This window comes from Ahaetulla prasina, chromosome 4, assembly GCF_028640845.1.
Source record: "Ahaetulla prasina isolate Xishuangbanna chromosome 4, ASM2864084v1, whole genome shotgun sequence".
In the NCBI taxonomy this organism is placed as follows: Eukaryota; Metazoa; Chordata; class Lepidosauria; order Squamata; family Colubridae; genus Ahaetulla; species Ahaetulla prasina.
This window is the reverse complement of record NC_080542.1, coordinates 79537528-79553431: the sequence shown is the minus strand read 5'-3', so window position 1 is coordinate 79553431 and position 15904 is coordinate 79537528. Positions and strand designations below refer to the sequence as shown.

Genomic DNA, 15904 nt, shown 5'->3' with positions numbered 1-15904 from the left:
CCCATTCCACTAATGTCACCTATGAAATGTTCATGGTTAAATGTGAATGAAGAAACACGAAGGAAAACATCCATAGCTATAGGGAATAAAAACAACATAGGATCAGAGCCATCACAAAATGAACACAATGTTTTTAATAAAATGAAAAATATCTAGAAATATTGTATAAAGGTCAAAGAAATTTCAATCATTCACAAGAAGTCAACTTACTGAATAAAATAGTATAATTAGGGTGAAACTGAAAAACAAATATTTTTTCATAGGCTAAAATAATACAAGTAGTCCTTTACTTACAACCACACTTGAACCCCAAATTTCTGTTGCTATGTAAGATAGTTGTTAAATGAATTTTGCCTCAAATGAGGCAAAATTTACAAGTTTCTTGCCACAGTTGTTACCTGAATCATTGTAGTTGTTAAATTAATAACATGGTTATTAAGTGAATCTGGCTTTCCCATTGACTTTCCTTGTCAGAAATTACAAAAGATAATAACCTGACCCTGGCACACTGCAACCGTTATACCAGTTTCCAGGCATCTGAATTTCAGTCATGTGATCACGGGGATGCAGCAATGGTCATAAGTGGGAAAAACGGTCATGTCATTTTTTTCAGTGTTTTTATAACTTTAAATGGTCACTAAATGAATGGTTGTAAGTTGAGAACTATCTATAAGCAAACTAAGCAGCAATAAGTACAAAAAGCTTGGTTAAATAATCACATCACATTTGTCCCAAAAATGCTTTTCCAATAGGCAACTGGACTTGCTTGTTTTTCTTTGAAGACATTTCGCTTCTTATCCAAGCTCTGACTAGATGGTGGGGAATGGAAGGATTTATATTCCTTGCAGACAGCTGGTCATCTAAATTCTTTTTAGAGCACGGGTGTCAAACTTGATCGTGTCATGTGATATATTGTGACATTATTTTCCTTTGCGGAGCATGGATGGGTGTGGCCTGTATGTGATGTACCTGGTCCAAGGACTACCAGTTTGACACCTCTATTTTAGAGAGTTGTTTTTTTTGTTTTTTTAATTGAAAAAGTTTTACAACAATTAAATTTTTCCCCCTCCCCCCCTCCCTCCTAAACCCCCCCTCCCCCCCCGGACTTCCCAGAGCAAACACAAGGTATAGTTCCTTAAACAAAACAGTCACATTAAATTTTTTAAATCTAACACAATTATAATCTTTCTCTCTCACATAACCTGACTTCTTCCATTAAAATCAAAAATAACATCCTTCATTCAAAAGCAATCTGAAATTTCTTAATCTGATATCTATTTTGAATATAATCAATCCAGTTCTTCCATTCATTTAAATATTTTTCTTGAGTACTGTCTTTCAAGAAGGCTGAGATTTTAGCCATCTCAGCCAAATTGGAAACTTTCAATATCCATTCTTCTATTGTGGGTAATTCTTTTTTCTTCCAATATTGTCCAATCAACAGTCGTGCTGCTGTTATTAAGTTCAAAATCAACTTAGTCTCAATCACTGTACAGTCCGTTGTTATTCCCAAAAGGAAAAATTGCGGTAGGAACTTTATCTTCTTCTTCAGAACATTCTGCATAATCCACCAGATTCTTATCCAGAAAGACTTAATTTTCTTACAAGTCCACCATACATGAAAATATGTAGCATCATCACAATTACATCTCCAACATTTTGCTTGCATATCTGGATACATACATGATAATTTCTTAGGATCTAAATGCCATCTATAAAACATCTTATAAAAATTTTCCCTTAAATTCTGCGCTTGCGTAAATTTAACATTTCTATTATTTTAGAGAGTTGTTGAGGCCACTTGGAGGTTTATCTATGTCCTCAGGGTCACCTGATTAGTGCAAATGGATGTGGAGCCTTCTTGAAACAGCTGTGGATTGTGTTGTAGATTGGAGATAGATGATATATCGCTCACCTTCTGTTGAGAGAGGGCCGTTCAATTTGGACATTTTTGTCCAAATTGCCTTTTTGAGCCCTCTTTCAAACCAGTGGTTCTCTCTGCCTTTGTCTTTTACATTCAGATGGACTGCTGAATCTTATCTTGATGGACTTGTTCTTCTATGTTGTGCCATGCGTGTCAAGGTTGAACAACTTCTGAAATGCCTTTTCGCTATTCAAACTTGCCAAAGAACTGGAAGGAAGGAAGGGAGAAAGAATGCAGACACACCGAGATAGACCATGAGAATCAAGAACCAACCAAGCCACTGATGCAAGTCTCTGACAGAAAAGTGAATAGTTCTCAAAACAAAAGAATGATTCCTAACTGGACAATGTGACTAACCAAGGGTGAGGAGAAAGAAAGCTATTGTAAAATAGCTGGGAAAACTCTGGGAAAAACCAGAGTTGGCTTTGATTCTTCAGTACTGGAATTGTGTCTCCAATAAAGTTTTGCTTTTGGGATTTCAAAATTCTTGAGAATTTTCTTTTTTGGGGGTTGCTAGTCTTTGACATTAAACCAACTCTCCTTTATCAACCCCAGCAAAGCCTACTCAGTCACCTCCAAGAGTGCTGTGAGAGGAGAAATGACAACGATGTCTGATGCAGAGTAAAAAGCAGAGGCACAGCAAAGGTTGGGACGGTCCCTTCAAAAGAAGTGCCAGTGGAAACTATAATGGACTCTGGAATGCAAGTGGTCATGAATCAATCTGTTCTGTTTCCCTCCCCCAATACTCCCAACAAAGAGTTAGTCAAAGGCCTTCTTTTCTAGTTTTACATCAATAAATGTACATTTACATTTAATACATTTACATCAATAAATGTTCTGGCCATGTCTACCCATGCGCCTGCCAAGTCTCTGGAGATAACTAGGAAACTATAGATAAGGCCAGAGTTACTCATGAATATATTCTTCCCTCCATTGATACAGTTTGCCAGCGCAAATTTATTGCTTTGCCCAAGACAAAAAGCCAGGAAGTTCCGCCTCCTACTTTTATAGCCTCTGTGGGTGTCACTCCGTGACTCATCATTTTTTGACTTTGTCCCAACGCCTCTTCGTGACCAACGCCGGTCACGTCTGCGCAGTCTTGCATCAAGCCAAAATTGTTCTTGGGGCGTTGCCAAATCAGAAGAAGGCCCGGGGGAATTAGGCCTTGCCAGCCCCTCCTCCTCCCCTTAGGTGGGTGCCAGGGAGGGAGAGGGCCCAGGAGAAGCAGGCCTTGCCAGGTCTTCTTCCTCACTTTTGGAATCATCCGAGTCCAGGAACCTGGGTCACAACACAATCCAAGGAGTGAGCAGAGAAAAAGTAACAGCCGCTGATGCAAGAGAAAGGAGCTGCAGCCAGAGCCCCCCTTCTCAAACTGAAGGAACCAAGGCAGGGCACAGTGGGAAAAGCTGCTGAGGTGAGTTCTCACTGATCCCACTGAGGGTGGCTGTGACTCAGGGACTGAAGTGTAAAGCCAACAGGGCCATGGAGTGGGAAGAACTGACGGACTGGAAATTCCTGAGTTTGCCGTAGCCCCTCAGTGGAACACCTGAGAGGTTTATCGGAATGGAGATACGTGGAGCGGTAATGCTGGGATCAATGACTCAAGTAAGTCCCCAAGGGACAACCATACTTACTAGGTGGCCTGAGACAATCCGAAGTACTTCAAGGTGCAGCGGGACAGTATGCGCAAGCGATCCCACAGGCATTGGGAGTGCTACTGGGCTACATACTGATCTGGGACAACTGAGAGCCCTCTCCCTTAACAGCGATGTTTGACAGGTAGCCAGAGATGTTAGCTTACTTTCTAAATCAAGTGTGGAGCCATTGGACTGGTATGGGGCTGACTATTTGGATGTCATTGCATGCATGAACGCCATCACCGCAAGTCTGGAGAGGGAAGCAGTGGACTGGATGGTGTCCCTCCATGATGAAGGAGCTCTGGAGTTGGGGAACGTTGACACCTTTATGGAGAAGCTCTGGACCAGATTCAGGGACTCCTTGCAGACCCTTAGAGCAGAAGCAGAGATCTGGACCACCCCACAGGGAATTAGGCTGGTGGCCGAATATATCCGAGAATTCCAAACCCTGATGGGGAAGTTGAGAGGGTGGCCAAAGCAATTGCTGATCTATCAATTCCAAGGTGGGCTGAGTAGAAGCTCTACCAAAACTGCTTGCCCTGAAGAATCCTGGATAAGCACCATGCCTGTACTGACTGGCAACTACAGTGGGGATAGATCTGTTAGAGTACAAAAGGCATGCTGGATTTGAGTGCCGACCCCGGAGAAGCCAGGAGAGAAGACAGAGGACCCCAGGAGCCCCTGCATCGGTCCCGAAAAACCATGATGCCCAGTGGGAGCCTGATTCCGATGCAGGAAGGAGAGCCATTGGTGGTAAGTAGAGCCATTGCCCCTTCACTGCCCAAGTGGAGATTGTGATGCTGCACTCAGGAAACTTGGGGGTGGGGTGTTCAATCCCTTGATAGAATCATGTTGCACTCGCTGCTTTGTCAGCTTGCAGACAGCAGAGAAGCTATAACTCAGAGTAAGAAAGCTGAGACAACCCATGTAGTTTGAAAAAGCTGATGGCTCAATCATGGGGGGAGGGTGCCTACCATGTGTGTGACGGAGCCAGTAACCATGAAAGCAGGTAGCCACAAAGAAACCATCTGATTCGTGGTATAGTATAGTATAGTCTTTATTGTTGTTGTACATAATATAGTCAACAAAATTAGTTTAGCCTCCCTGGTGCAATCCATAACAGATAACATAAAACAACATAAATAGTATAGAGAATAACACCTATAGAAGTAGATTAATCCCTATACAAGTAATTGGGGGAAAAAGACTAGTCATACATTTCCGTATGTGCGTGGAGTGATTTTGACTGTGTTTAAGAGTTTGACAGCCCATGAGTAGAAGCTGTTTTTAAACCTGTTTGTCCAGCTGGCTGTGCTTTTATGTCTGCTGCCCAATGGTAGAAGCGAAAAGAGACACTGGCCAGGATGTGAATCATCCCTAAGTACCTTCCTTGCTCTGCTGAAACAATGAGATCTGGTGATGTCATCTAGTAGTGTTAGAGGCAACCGATGGTTTCTTCTGCCAAATTGATCACTCTCTGTAGTGCCTTCCTGTCTGCAGCTCTTAGACCAGCATACCATACTGTTATACAGTATGTGAGGACACTTTCTATTGTAGACCGACAGAAAGAAGTCATCAGCCATTGTTCCACCTGATTTTTCTGCAGGACTCTAAGGAAATGAAGTCTCTGTTGAGCCTTAATAACCACCAGGGATGTGTTTTTTTTCCAGGTGAAATCTTGATTAATGAGTACTCCCAAGAATTTAAAAGAGGAAACCCTCTCCACACAACCCCCCTTGATATACAGTGGGGCAGGTTCCTCTCTGTGCTTCCGGAAATCTAGCACCATCTCCTTTGTCTTGCTAGTATTTATATGTAAGTTGTTTTTTGAACACCATATTGAACACCTTCTTCCCTGTATGCTGATTCGTCCCCTCCAGTTATAAGCCTCAACACCCTTCTGTCATAATAAACTTTATTATGGTGTTAGATGGATTCAAGGATATGTAGCCATATGTATACAGTGAGTACAGGAAGGGGCTGAGCACGCAGTCCTGAGGGGAGCCTGTGCTGAGCTTCAGGGTGGAAGATGTCAGAGACCCCACCCTTACTGTTTGTGGACAGTCCATCAGGAAGTCTTTGACCCAGTCACAAATCAGGGGAGAGAAATTCAGGTCAGTCAGCTTTTCAATGTGAATTCCTAGTAAGATGGTATTAAAGGCCGAGCTATAGTCTATAAAAAGCATTCTGACATAGTTCCCAGACTTCTCGAGATGTCTCAATGCAGTATGGAAAGCAGTGGTGATGGCGTCTTCTGTCGACCTATTGCTTCTATAAGCAAACTGATGTTGATCAAAATTTAGTGGAAGACAGGACCTGAGGTGTTGTAGAACCAGTCTCTCAAAGCACTTCATCACTATAGACGTCAGTGCAATGGATCTATAGTCATTAAGGCTGTTTATAGCTGCTTTCTTTTTAGTAGCCCCCAAAATGGCCCAGACACTGATACTATTGTCTATGGCTATTGTGATTGAAAAAAATGGAACTCTACTTGGAAAAAAATGGAATTGAGGGAGTGACTGGTGGTGCTTAAAGGCTGGGACCAAAGGATTAGAGCTAGAAGGAAAACTGAGCAGAACTCCCCAAGCGTGAATGAGTGGGAAAGGGAGGGCTGAGCCAATCAATGCCCTAGATAAATCCAGGTCTGGATTCAGCCAAGTACAGGGACCTGATGGAAGTTTCAGCGAGAAGGAGGCCTATGTGCTCCCTCCCCATCATCCCATGGATTGTGAATTGAGATATTACTGGAGGCAAAACTACCTAAACCCAAGAGGTACATGACGATTCCCAGGAAGATAGAAGAGCTGAGGAGTTTTGTGGACAAGAACCTGACTAGCGGATTTATCCAGCCAGCAAAATCCTGGGTGGCAGCCCCTGTGCTTGCCTAGGATGGCTCTATGAGACTATTGATAGATTTCTGTGGAATTAATGGAGCATGTGTCAAGAACATGTACCCCCTCCCCATCATGAAAGACACGTTGGGATACCTGTCCAAAGAGAAGGTGTTAATCAAATTGGACTTGAGGGAAGCATATTACTGAGCAATGATTAAGAAGGGGGATGAGTGGAAAACAACCTTCAATTGCCCCAGGATGCTACCAGTTTCAAGTGAAGCCATTTGGACTGCAGGGGCCCCAGCAGTGTTCATGCTATTGATAAATGAGATGTTACACAAGCATTTATACAAGGGGGTCCTTGTGTACCTGAACGACATCATCATCTATTCTGAAATGATAGAAGAAGTGAAATTAGCATTGGAGGTGCTGAGGAAACTCCTAGATGCCAAACTATTGAAATGTGATTTTCATAAAACTAGCCTGGATTATACCGGGTGTCAATTGACGGAGTAGAAATGGACCCTGGGAAGATAGGCAATACTGCAGTGGGAGGCCCCCCACTCAGCAAGCAACTACAAAGTTTCTAGGGCTTTGCCAACTTCTACTGGCAGTATATTCCATCATTTGCCCAAATTACTTTGCCGATCATTGTACTGATAAAAATGGGGAGAGGCGGGGGGGGGGGGAGACTAAAGCCTAAACCCAGTCAGCCACTGAACTAGACCATGAAGTGCCAAGCTGCTTCTGAGAAGCTCAAGTGACTGTTTGCCGTCGAACTGATACTTAAACACCCGAACCATTTGTCATACAAGCCGACGCCAGTGATGTAGCAGTGGGGGTGTCCTACTTCAAAAAAACACCAAAGGCTGCAGCCATGTGCCTACATAATCCTAAAACTCTCTGACAGAGAAACGTTGGGCATTGTGGGAGAAGGAGGCTTACACGGTTCGATGCGCACTATTGACCTGGAGGGAGTTCCTGGAAGGAAGGAAGATCCCATTTGAAGTATGGCCAGACCACAAGAATTTAGACACTGATGGCCCCGAGGAAGCTTTCTCCAAAGCAACTACAATGGGCTCAATACTTTAACTGATTCAACTTTTATGTTTAAGTATTTGCCTGGACGGAAATTTTTTTTGGCAGATGCACTCTCCTGGATGCCCCAATACAAAAGCACCTGGGAGGAGATAGTTAATTCTATTATCCCCTCCAAGCAGCTGGCAGCAAAAACCTCAGTGAGCGGCAGTCCCCTAGGTACATCCCTGGTGTCTGATGAAGAATTGACTTGTCAACTGAAAGACGCCCTTCAAGAAGATGAGTGACTTAAAGCCCATTGGGAAGTGTTGACAAACAAAAAGTGGCCAGCTGGAGACTTCCGGTTTGGCACCGTAGGTGATGGCGGTGATCTTTACGATCACCAACCTCTGGATTATGTGGAATCGCTAGGACAGCTTAAATCTGCTATCCAGTGGTTCGGAAAACCCCCTCTTCGGGAGAAGGAGAAGGTGGTGAGCTGAGGGCAGAGGTTGAATTTCCCTAAAGCCCCTGAGAAAAAAGGGGTTTGAAGGGTTAAGTTCCCTCCAGTAACCCGAAGTGCTCCAGATCTGAGGATTCTTCTGCTTTGGCGGAACCAATCACCACGACCAAATGCCGAGATTTATTTTGGACAATAAAGGATTATACCGGACAGAACGAAAGTGGGAGAACTTTATGCAAGTAGCCAAGCCGATTCCCCGATACTTTGTAACAAGCTTGAAAACAGTAAAAAAATGGAGGCGAATTGTTAACAAGTTAACAAGTGGAAAGCGAAAGCGATACTTTCAGCGTTTGCCGTCTGCAGTTGGTAATTTGCATGTTACTTGCTGCTTTTACTCTTTAACTCTTTGCTGCCTGCTGATAGAATCTAGGGGAGATTTTTAAATACTGCTTTAAAAGACTGTGTTTCTTAGAGGTTAAGAAGATTTAAAGTGAATATTAAGTTGGAAATAAATAAATAAATAATTTTATAGAAGATGGCAGCCAAACAATTAAAGTCTACTGTAACAAAGAGCTCTGGAACTTTATCAGCTGGTGCCTCTCCAGCTCATACAGCAGAGACTAGAACATTGAATTTAGAGGCGTTACAAGAGAACTTAAAAGGCTTTATAGAAGAAAAATTTAAAGTAATAACTGATGAGATGTCTGAAATGAAAGAGCAGATATCAGAAATTCAAGTGGGAAATAAAGAAGTTAAAGAAGGATTTGTAATTGCAGTACGAAGTTTGGCAACGAATGTGATTTTATTGGAAGAGGAGGTTGAAGAAATTAAGCAACATAATTTAAAATTAGAAAATAAAATGGATGAATTTCAAAGTAAAATGGAAAAAACAGAGGATGAAATAGTTTTGATACAATATAGAAATATGGAATTTGCTCTTAGAATTCGAGGTTTGAAAGAAAATAAGGAAGAGAATTTAAGGGAAATTTTTTCTGGAGTATTTGCTGAGATATTAGCAGCTCGTCCAGCAGATGTGGCTTATCAAATTGATAAAATATATCGTGTGAATTCTTGGATAGCAAGGCAAAAAAAGTTGCCAAGGGATGTTGTTATTTATTTTACAAACAGAACAGTGAGAAATCAGATTTTGCAAGCTTCATATAAGGGGGAGAAGATTCAGATTGCTGGTCAAGATATTTTGATATTAAAGGAAATTCCACCAAAAATGTTAAGGGCTAGGAAGGAATTTGCCTTCCTGGTGAATGAACTTAAAAAACATCAGATTGAATATAGATGGGATATTCCAACTGGTATAATAGTATATTATGCAGGGAAAGTACATCGTTTCAATACAGTTGGAAAAGCAAGAGAATTTTATGTTGAGGTATTAAAAGTTGGAAGTCTTCCCCCATTGGAAGCTAGAAGAAGGGAGGCTGAAGTGAAGGAAAGAGAAGTGAAGCAGGTACAAGAACAGATTGTGATGGAAGAAGATTTATTACAAGTGTTGGAAATACCTACGGGTTTAGATTCAAAAGAACAAAGGCTGACAAGAGCTGCTGCTAAACGCAAGGAACAAGAGATGAAGGCACAACAACAACTGGCAACTACTACAACGGAAACAGTGGGAGGAGCAAGGCCTAAAGTAAAATGTGATCTGCGGCTGGTGTTCCAAAAGTTTCCTTCGGCCGATAATGGCAATTAAACTATTATCTTGGAATGTTAATGCCTGAATTCACCATGAAGAGAAGGAAAGTATTTCATTATTTGAAACAATTTAAAAATGACATTACCTGTTTACAAGAAACACATATTAGATCTTGCTAAATGTTGGAGATGCGATTGTGAAGATGCTACTTATTACCATATATGGTGGACTTGTAAAAAAGTTAAAGCATTTTGGATTAAAGTATGGTGGATCATGCAGAATATTTTGAAAAAAAAGATTAAGTTTACTCGCAGTTCTTTCTACTAGGAATAATTATGGACTATACAGCTATAGAGACTAAATTGATTTTGAACTTAATAACAGTCGCAAGACTTTTGATTGCTCAGTATTGGAAGAAAGAAGAATTACCTACAATCAAGAATGGACACTCAAAGTATCAAATCTGGCAGAGATGACAAAATCTCCGCTTACTTGAAAGACTATACACTAGAAAAATATATTTTAGAATGGAAAATGTGGATTGATTATATTCAAAATAAGTATCAGATAAAAAAATATCGAATAGCATATGAGTAAATTTAGGAAATATTTTGTATTAGATATATTTTTGAAGGAGAGGGGAATTGAGAGTGTGACTAAGTGTGGTGTGACTAGAGATTATAATTTAGGAATTATTTTGGATTATGATTGTTAGTTTTGATACCCTGCATTTTGTTCTGGGAAGTCGGGGTGGGGGGTGGGGAGTAAGGGGGAGGGGAATTGGGGGGGGGTTTGGTAGAGATGGAGTGATGGTTAACGTACAGGGATTATTGAAGAAATATAATTAATGTAGGGTCGGGTTTGCATAGTTACCATTTTAGAACGGTGAGGAGGGAGAAAAGAGAGAGTAGGAGGTAGGAAAGAGGAGAAGAGGAAGGAAGAGGGATAGTAGAGGGAGAAGGAAGGTGTAGGGTGGAGGGAGGAGCGGATGTAGATAAGAGAAGGAGAGGAAGGTTTGGAAAGTAAAAGAAGGTAGAAGAGGAAGAGTGTTAAAAAGGGTGGTGGTGACGGGACAAGCCCGACTATGTGTATATAACTGTACATTGGATGAATTATTTGATATGATTGTAAAAATAAAACTTTTTATAAAAAAAAAAAAAAAAGTGGCCAGCTGATTTAACATCATGGCTTTGGTGTAAGATCTGGGTTCTCAGAGTGCCAGGACACCAAAGCCATGATGTTAAATCAGCTGGCCACTTTTTGTTTGTAAAGACTTTCCACCTCGCCAGAAGGCTGTTCTGGTGGCCTAAGATGAAAAAGGACATAGAGAGCTATGTGATGAGCTGCCCAGTATGGGTGTTCATGAAATGAATGCCAGGAAAAACCCTTAGGCTACTGCAGCAGGTTGCTGACCCCAGCCAGCCATGGGAAGGGACTACTATGGATTTTATTTTTTATTTTGGAATTGCCAGAGTGGGAGAAGGACGGTAATGGACTTATTTTCAAAACAAGAGAAGCCTGGGGAAAGGTGCAGAGAGCTTTAGCAAAAGCGGGAGAATCATAGAAGAAACAACCAGAATGGAAGAGAGCTCCCCAAGAGGGAGTTTAAAACTGGGGATAAAGCAGGGGTGAAATGCTCCTGGATCGGACCGGTTTGTGCAATCCGGTAGTGATGGCGGCTACTGCTTCGGAGGACCGGTAGCAAAAATTGCTGGCCCTGCCCCCTGCCTCTGCTGAGCCCCACCATCAGCAGAGGGTTTTTTTTTTTACTTTTAAAAGAAGGTTTGCTTCAGCCGAAACCTGCCTTTAAAAGTAAAAAAAAGCCTTTGAGGATCCCGCCCCTCAGCTGAGATCGACAGCCTTTAAACTTAAAAAAAATTTTTTTTAAAGGCTATCTGGGGATCTCACCTGAGTTCCTCATCAGCAGAACCTTAAAAAACATGTTTTCTGTAGAAAACATGTAGAAAAACTCCTTTTAAAACAGTCTAAGCCACTTACCTGATTACTGATCGACCTCATGGCTTTTCTCACAGCCGGAAAGCCCCAGTTTCGCTTTTAGCACTAGACTGAACTAATCTAAACTTAGCTAATCTATTTCACTACTGAGTGATTAATGCTGTCTGGCTGAGGAACTCTGGGAATTGAAGTCCACAATAAAATAAAATAAAATAAAATAAAATAAAATAATAAAATAAAATATTTGTGCAGCTTTCTGAGATTTGGTGTGTTTCTGTAGTGTTTCACTCTAACTACACAAACACACAAAATCTCAGGAAGCTGTATGTGGTATTTTGTTTGTGTGTGTGTGTGTGTGTGTGTGTGTGTGTGAGTTGTGTGTGTGTAAAGTGTGAAAGTTGGTTTTTGAGCTTTTTGTGGCTGTGTGAAGTGTGAAGTGCAGCTGCTTTTACATTGTGTGTGAGTCAGTTGTGTTGTGTTGTGTTGTGTGTGTGTAAAGTGTGAAAGTTGGTTTTTGGTATCTCTTACTGTTTTTTTATACTTTGTTTATTGTTTTTATTATTTATTGTTATTGGCCACGTCCACCCAGTCATCTGACCACCAAGCCACGCCCACCAATTAAGCCACGCCCACAGAACCGGTAGGAGAAATTTTTAGATTTCACCCCTGGGATAAAGTATATGTGTACACAAAATACTTGAAACTAAGGCAACCCTGCAAAAAACTGGGTCCTAAATACATAGGTCCTTTCCCATTGTGCTTATCATTAACCTGGTTACAGTGGAGGTAAAGTTGCCAAAAATATTAACTGAAAGTTCACCTGATGTTCCATTGTAGTCTGTTGAAGCTCGTTAAAGGCTCCAACTTGAGACCCCTTGAATGGAAGCCACCACCTCTTCAGAGGGGAAGAGTATTATGAAATTAACAGAATCTTAGATTCAAGGTACTATAAGGAGAAATTGCAATACCTGTACAACGGAAGGGGTACCCTATGTCAGAAGCAGACTAGGCAAAAGAGCAAGATGTGAAAGCTTATCAGTTAGTGAGAAGGTTTCATAGAAAACACCCATGAAAACCAGGATGAGAAATTAAGGTTCAAGGAACATGAGTAATGATAATAATCTGTTTGATATATTTCCAGGTCTTACAAATTTGGTTTTTAATGCAGTATAATACAGTACAAAGAAAACAGAATTGGACATTATTAAATAGATATAATTACAAGTTACAACTATGCTAGGATCACACAAAATCTACAACATAATAAATCTACATTGTTGTTTACAGAAATTTACCACAATATATATACAGTAATATATATAATGTAATAATGTATATATATATACAGCAATATATATATACAGATACCACATATAGTATCTGTACCCAAGTCATGCATCAATAAAGCCAAGTTAGGTGGGAGGCAGGCAGATGGGCCTATCACGTATGCAATGGCCAAACTGATCAATGATGTATAGAGGCGAATATCTCTTCAATGATATTTTTTTACACTCTGACGATGTTAGCCAAGGCTAACAAAAGCTAAGTGGGTACCCTGTTTCCATCAAAAATAAGACATCCCCTAATAATAAGCCCAATTGGGCTTTTGAGCGCATGGCAATAAGGACAAGCGCTTATTTCAGGGTTCAAAAAATATAAGACAGGGTCTTATTTTCGGGGTAACACGGTAATATACAGTCATGGCCGAAATTGTTGGCACCCCAGAAATTTTTCCAGAAAATCAAGTATTTCTCACAGAAAAGTATTGCAGTAACACATGTTTTGCTATACACATGTTTATTCCCTTTGTATGTATTGGAACAAAACAAAAAAAGGCAGGAAAAAAAGCAAATTGGACATAATATCACACAAAATTCCAAAAATGGGCTAGACAAAATTATTGGTACCCTTAACTTAATATTTGGTTGCATACCCTTTGGAAAAAATAATTGAAATCAGTTGCTTCCTATAACCATCAATAAGCTTCTTACATGGCTTCTGGGTGGCGCCACCCTTCTCGTTGGGTGCTAATTTATGGCACTCTGCATTGAATATGGTAAAAGCCGGATTTAACAACTGATCCCGGCTTCATTTCTCTCTCTGGTTGAAAGAGAGAGACAGAGCAAGGGGGAGGAGTTGGGTAGATTCTCCTAGGGGCTTTGATTTTGTAATACAAAGCCCTGAACGGTCGAATCCCCTTATTTACCCCTCCCCCACCTCCAGTATTCTCTGCGCTCCTGAAAAAGCAGGAAAAGAGGAAGGTGTCCACTTCTGCTAACAATTGATTTCTTTTTGTGGATACGAAAAGCAGGCGGAACGAGTGTGAGGAACAATTATTGGTTTGCAAGTATTTTTGATTTTCTGACTTCGCCCCCTTCAGTTTCGTTTAGAAACTGAAAGCAGAGCGATACATCAAAGGGAGCTTTGCTGTTGAATCGAAACTGAATGGAGATTTTATCTTATTGTGTTTGACTGTGGACTGTTGGATTATATTATGCTGTTTAAGTACTTTACAAGGGGATTCTCAGCAGGAATTTTGTTATGGAGGTTCTTTCAGAAGAATGGATTCGTGACTTTATACAGGACTACACAGAAAGTATGTATTTAATTATTCAAAATACGAATTGATAAAAATGGGGACGTTTTGGATGAGAGTTTGGAGCAAATTAACCAGTGCAATTATTCGGAAAATGGAATGGAGGACATACAAATAAAAGTGGATAAATATGAAGATTTGATCGTGAAGAAATAAGGTGATCTAAAGAAGTTTTCTTTAAATAGTTTGGATGAGCTGCCTGAATTTGTGCTACAGGAGATTGTTCCTCAAATGGAAAAGACTCACAAGCTTAATGTTTCCCAAGAGTTCTCTTTTGGACTGATGGAATATATGGCAGTAATTTTGGATTTCTGGACATAAGGAATTACTAGGAAATATTGTGATTGACTTTTAAAAGGAGCAACGAAGGAAAGACAGAGATTAATGCACCAAAAAATGGCAAGAGACAAAAGTATTATTTTGAAACAAGGTTTTTAAAATATTAATAGACAAAAATATTAGTGTCCCCGAAAGGCAATTTGTGATTATAAGAGACTAGATATTTGGATATACTGGACTTTGATGAGGAAGGACTAAAGTTGAATAGATATTGTAATTAATTAAATAATATTGTAATTTTCTCTATTGAAATTTTATAAATTTTATAATCTGTTGTATTGAATTTTAAATAGAATATTCTTGAAAGATCTTATGTAAGAAGGACTTGGGGGGGAAATTATATGGTTATATGGTTATAGAAGCTATAAGGGAGATATTCTCTGAACTGGATTGGATTTTTATGCTTTAGCTGGTTTTAAATATTTTAGGATTAATTTGTTCTACTGATTTATATATTTTATTACTGTTTATTGTTAATTTTTTGAAGGATTTGGTTATGTAAGGAGGAAGTCAGAGTTAGAGAAGGAGAATTGGTATAATAGTTTTGGGGAAAAATTTTTTTTAGCATATGTTCGTTTTATTTTTAACTATACCTTGTGTTTGTTCCGGGAAGCCAGGGGGGGAGGGGGGAGGGGGTTTGTGAAGGGAGAGGGGTTGGGGGGAAAGGGGGAAAAAAATTTTTTGTAAAACTTTTTGAATAAAAAAAAAAAAATAAGCTTCTTACACCTCTCACCCGGAATTTTGGACCACTCTTCCTTTGCAAACTGCTCCAGGTCTCTCTTATTGGAAGGGCGCCTTTTCCCAACAGCAATTTCAAAATCTCTCCACAGGTGTTCAATGGGATTGAGATCTGGACTCATTGCTGGCCACTTCAGAACTCTCCAGCGCTTTGTTGCCATCCATTTTTGGGTGCTTTTTGATGTATGTTTGGGGTCATTGTCCTGCTGGAAGACCCAAGATCTCGGAAGCAAACCCAGCTTTCTGACATTGGGCTCTACAGTGCAACCCAAAATCCTTTGGTAATCCTCAGATTTCATAATGCCTTGTACACAGTCAAGGCACTCAGTGCCAGAGGCTGCAAAACAACCCCAAAACATCATTGAACCTCCACCATATTTCACTGCAGGTACTATGTTCTTTTCTTTGTAGGCCTCATTCCATTTTTGGTAAACAGTAGAATGATGTGCTTTATCAAAAAGCTCTATCTTGGTCTCATCTGTCCACAAGACATTTTCCAAGAAGGATTTGGGCTTACTCAAGTACATGTTGGAAAACTGTAGTCTTGCTTTTTTTATGTCTCTGTGTCAACAGTGGAGTCCTCCTGGGTCTCCTGCCATAGCGTTTCATTTCATTTACATGTTGACGGATAGTTTGCACTGACACTGATGCTCCCTGAGCCTGCAAGACAGCTTGAATTTCTTTGGAACTTGTTTGGGGCTGCTTATCCACCATCTGGACTATCCTGCGTTGCAAACTTTCATTAATTTTTCTCT

The 15904-nt window shown here is 40.4% G+C and overlaps 1 protein-coding gene across 7 annotated transcripts in view; it reads right to left on the bottom strand.

Annotated features, from left to right (window-relative positions):
• Positions 1-15904, bottom strand: part of CLASP2 (cytoplasmic linker associated protein 2) — a 425149-nt gene that overhangs the window by 255577 nt on the left and 153668 nt on the right. The window lies entirely within an intron of this gene.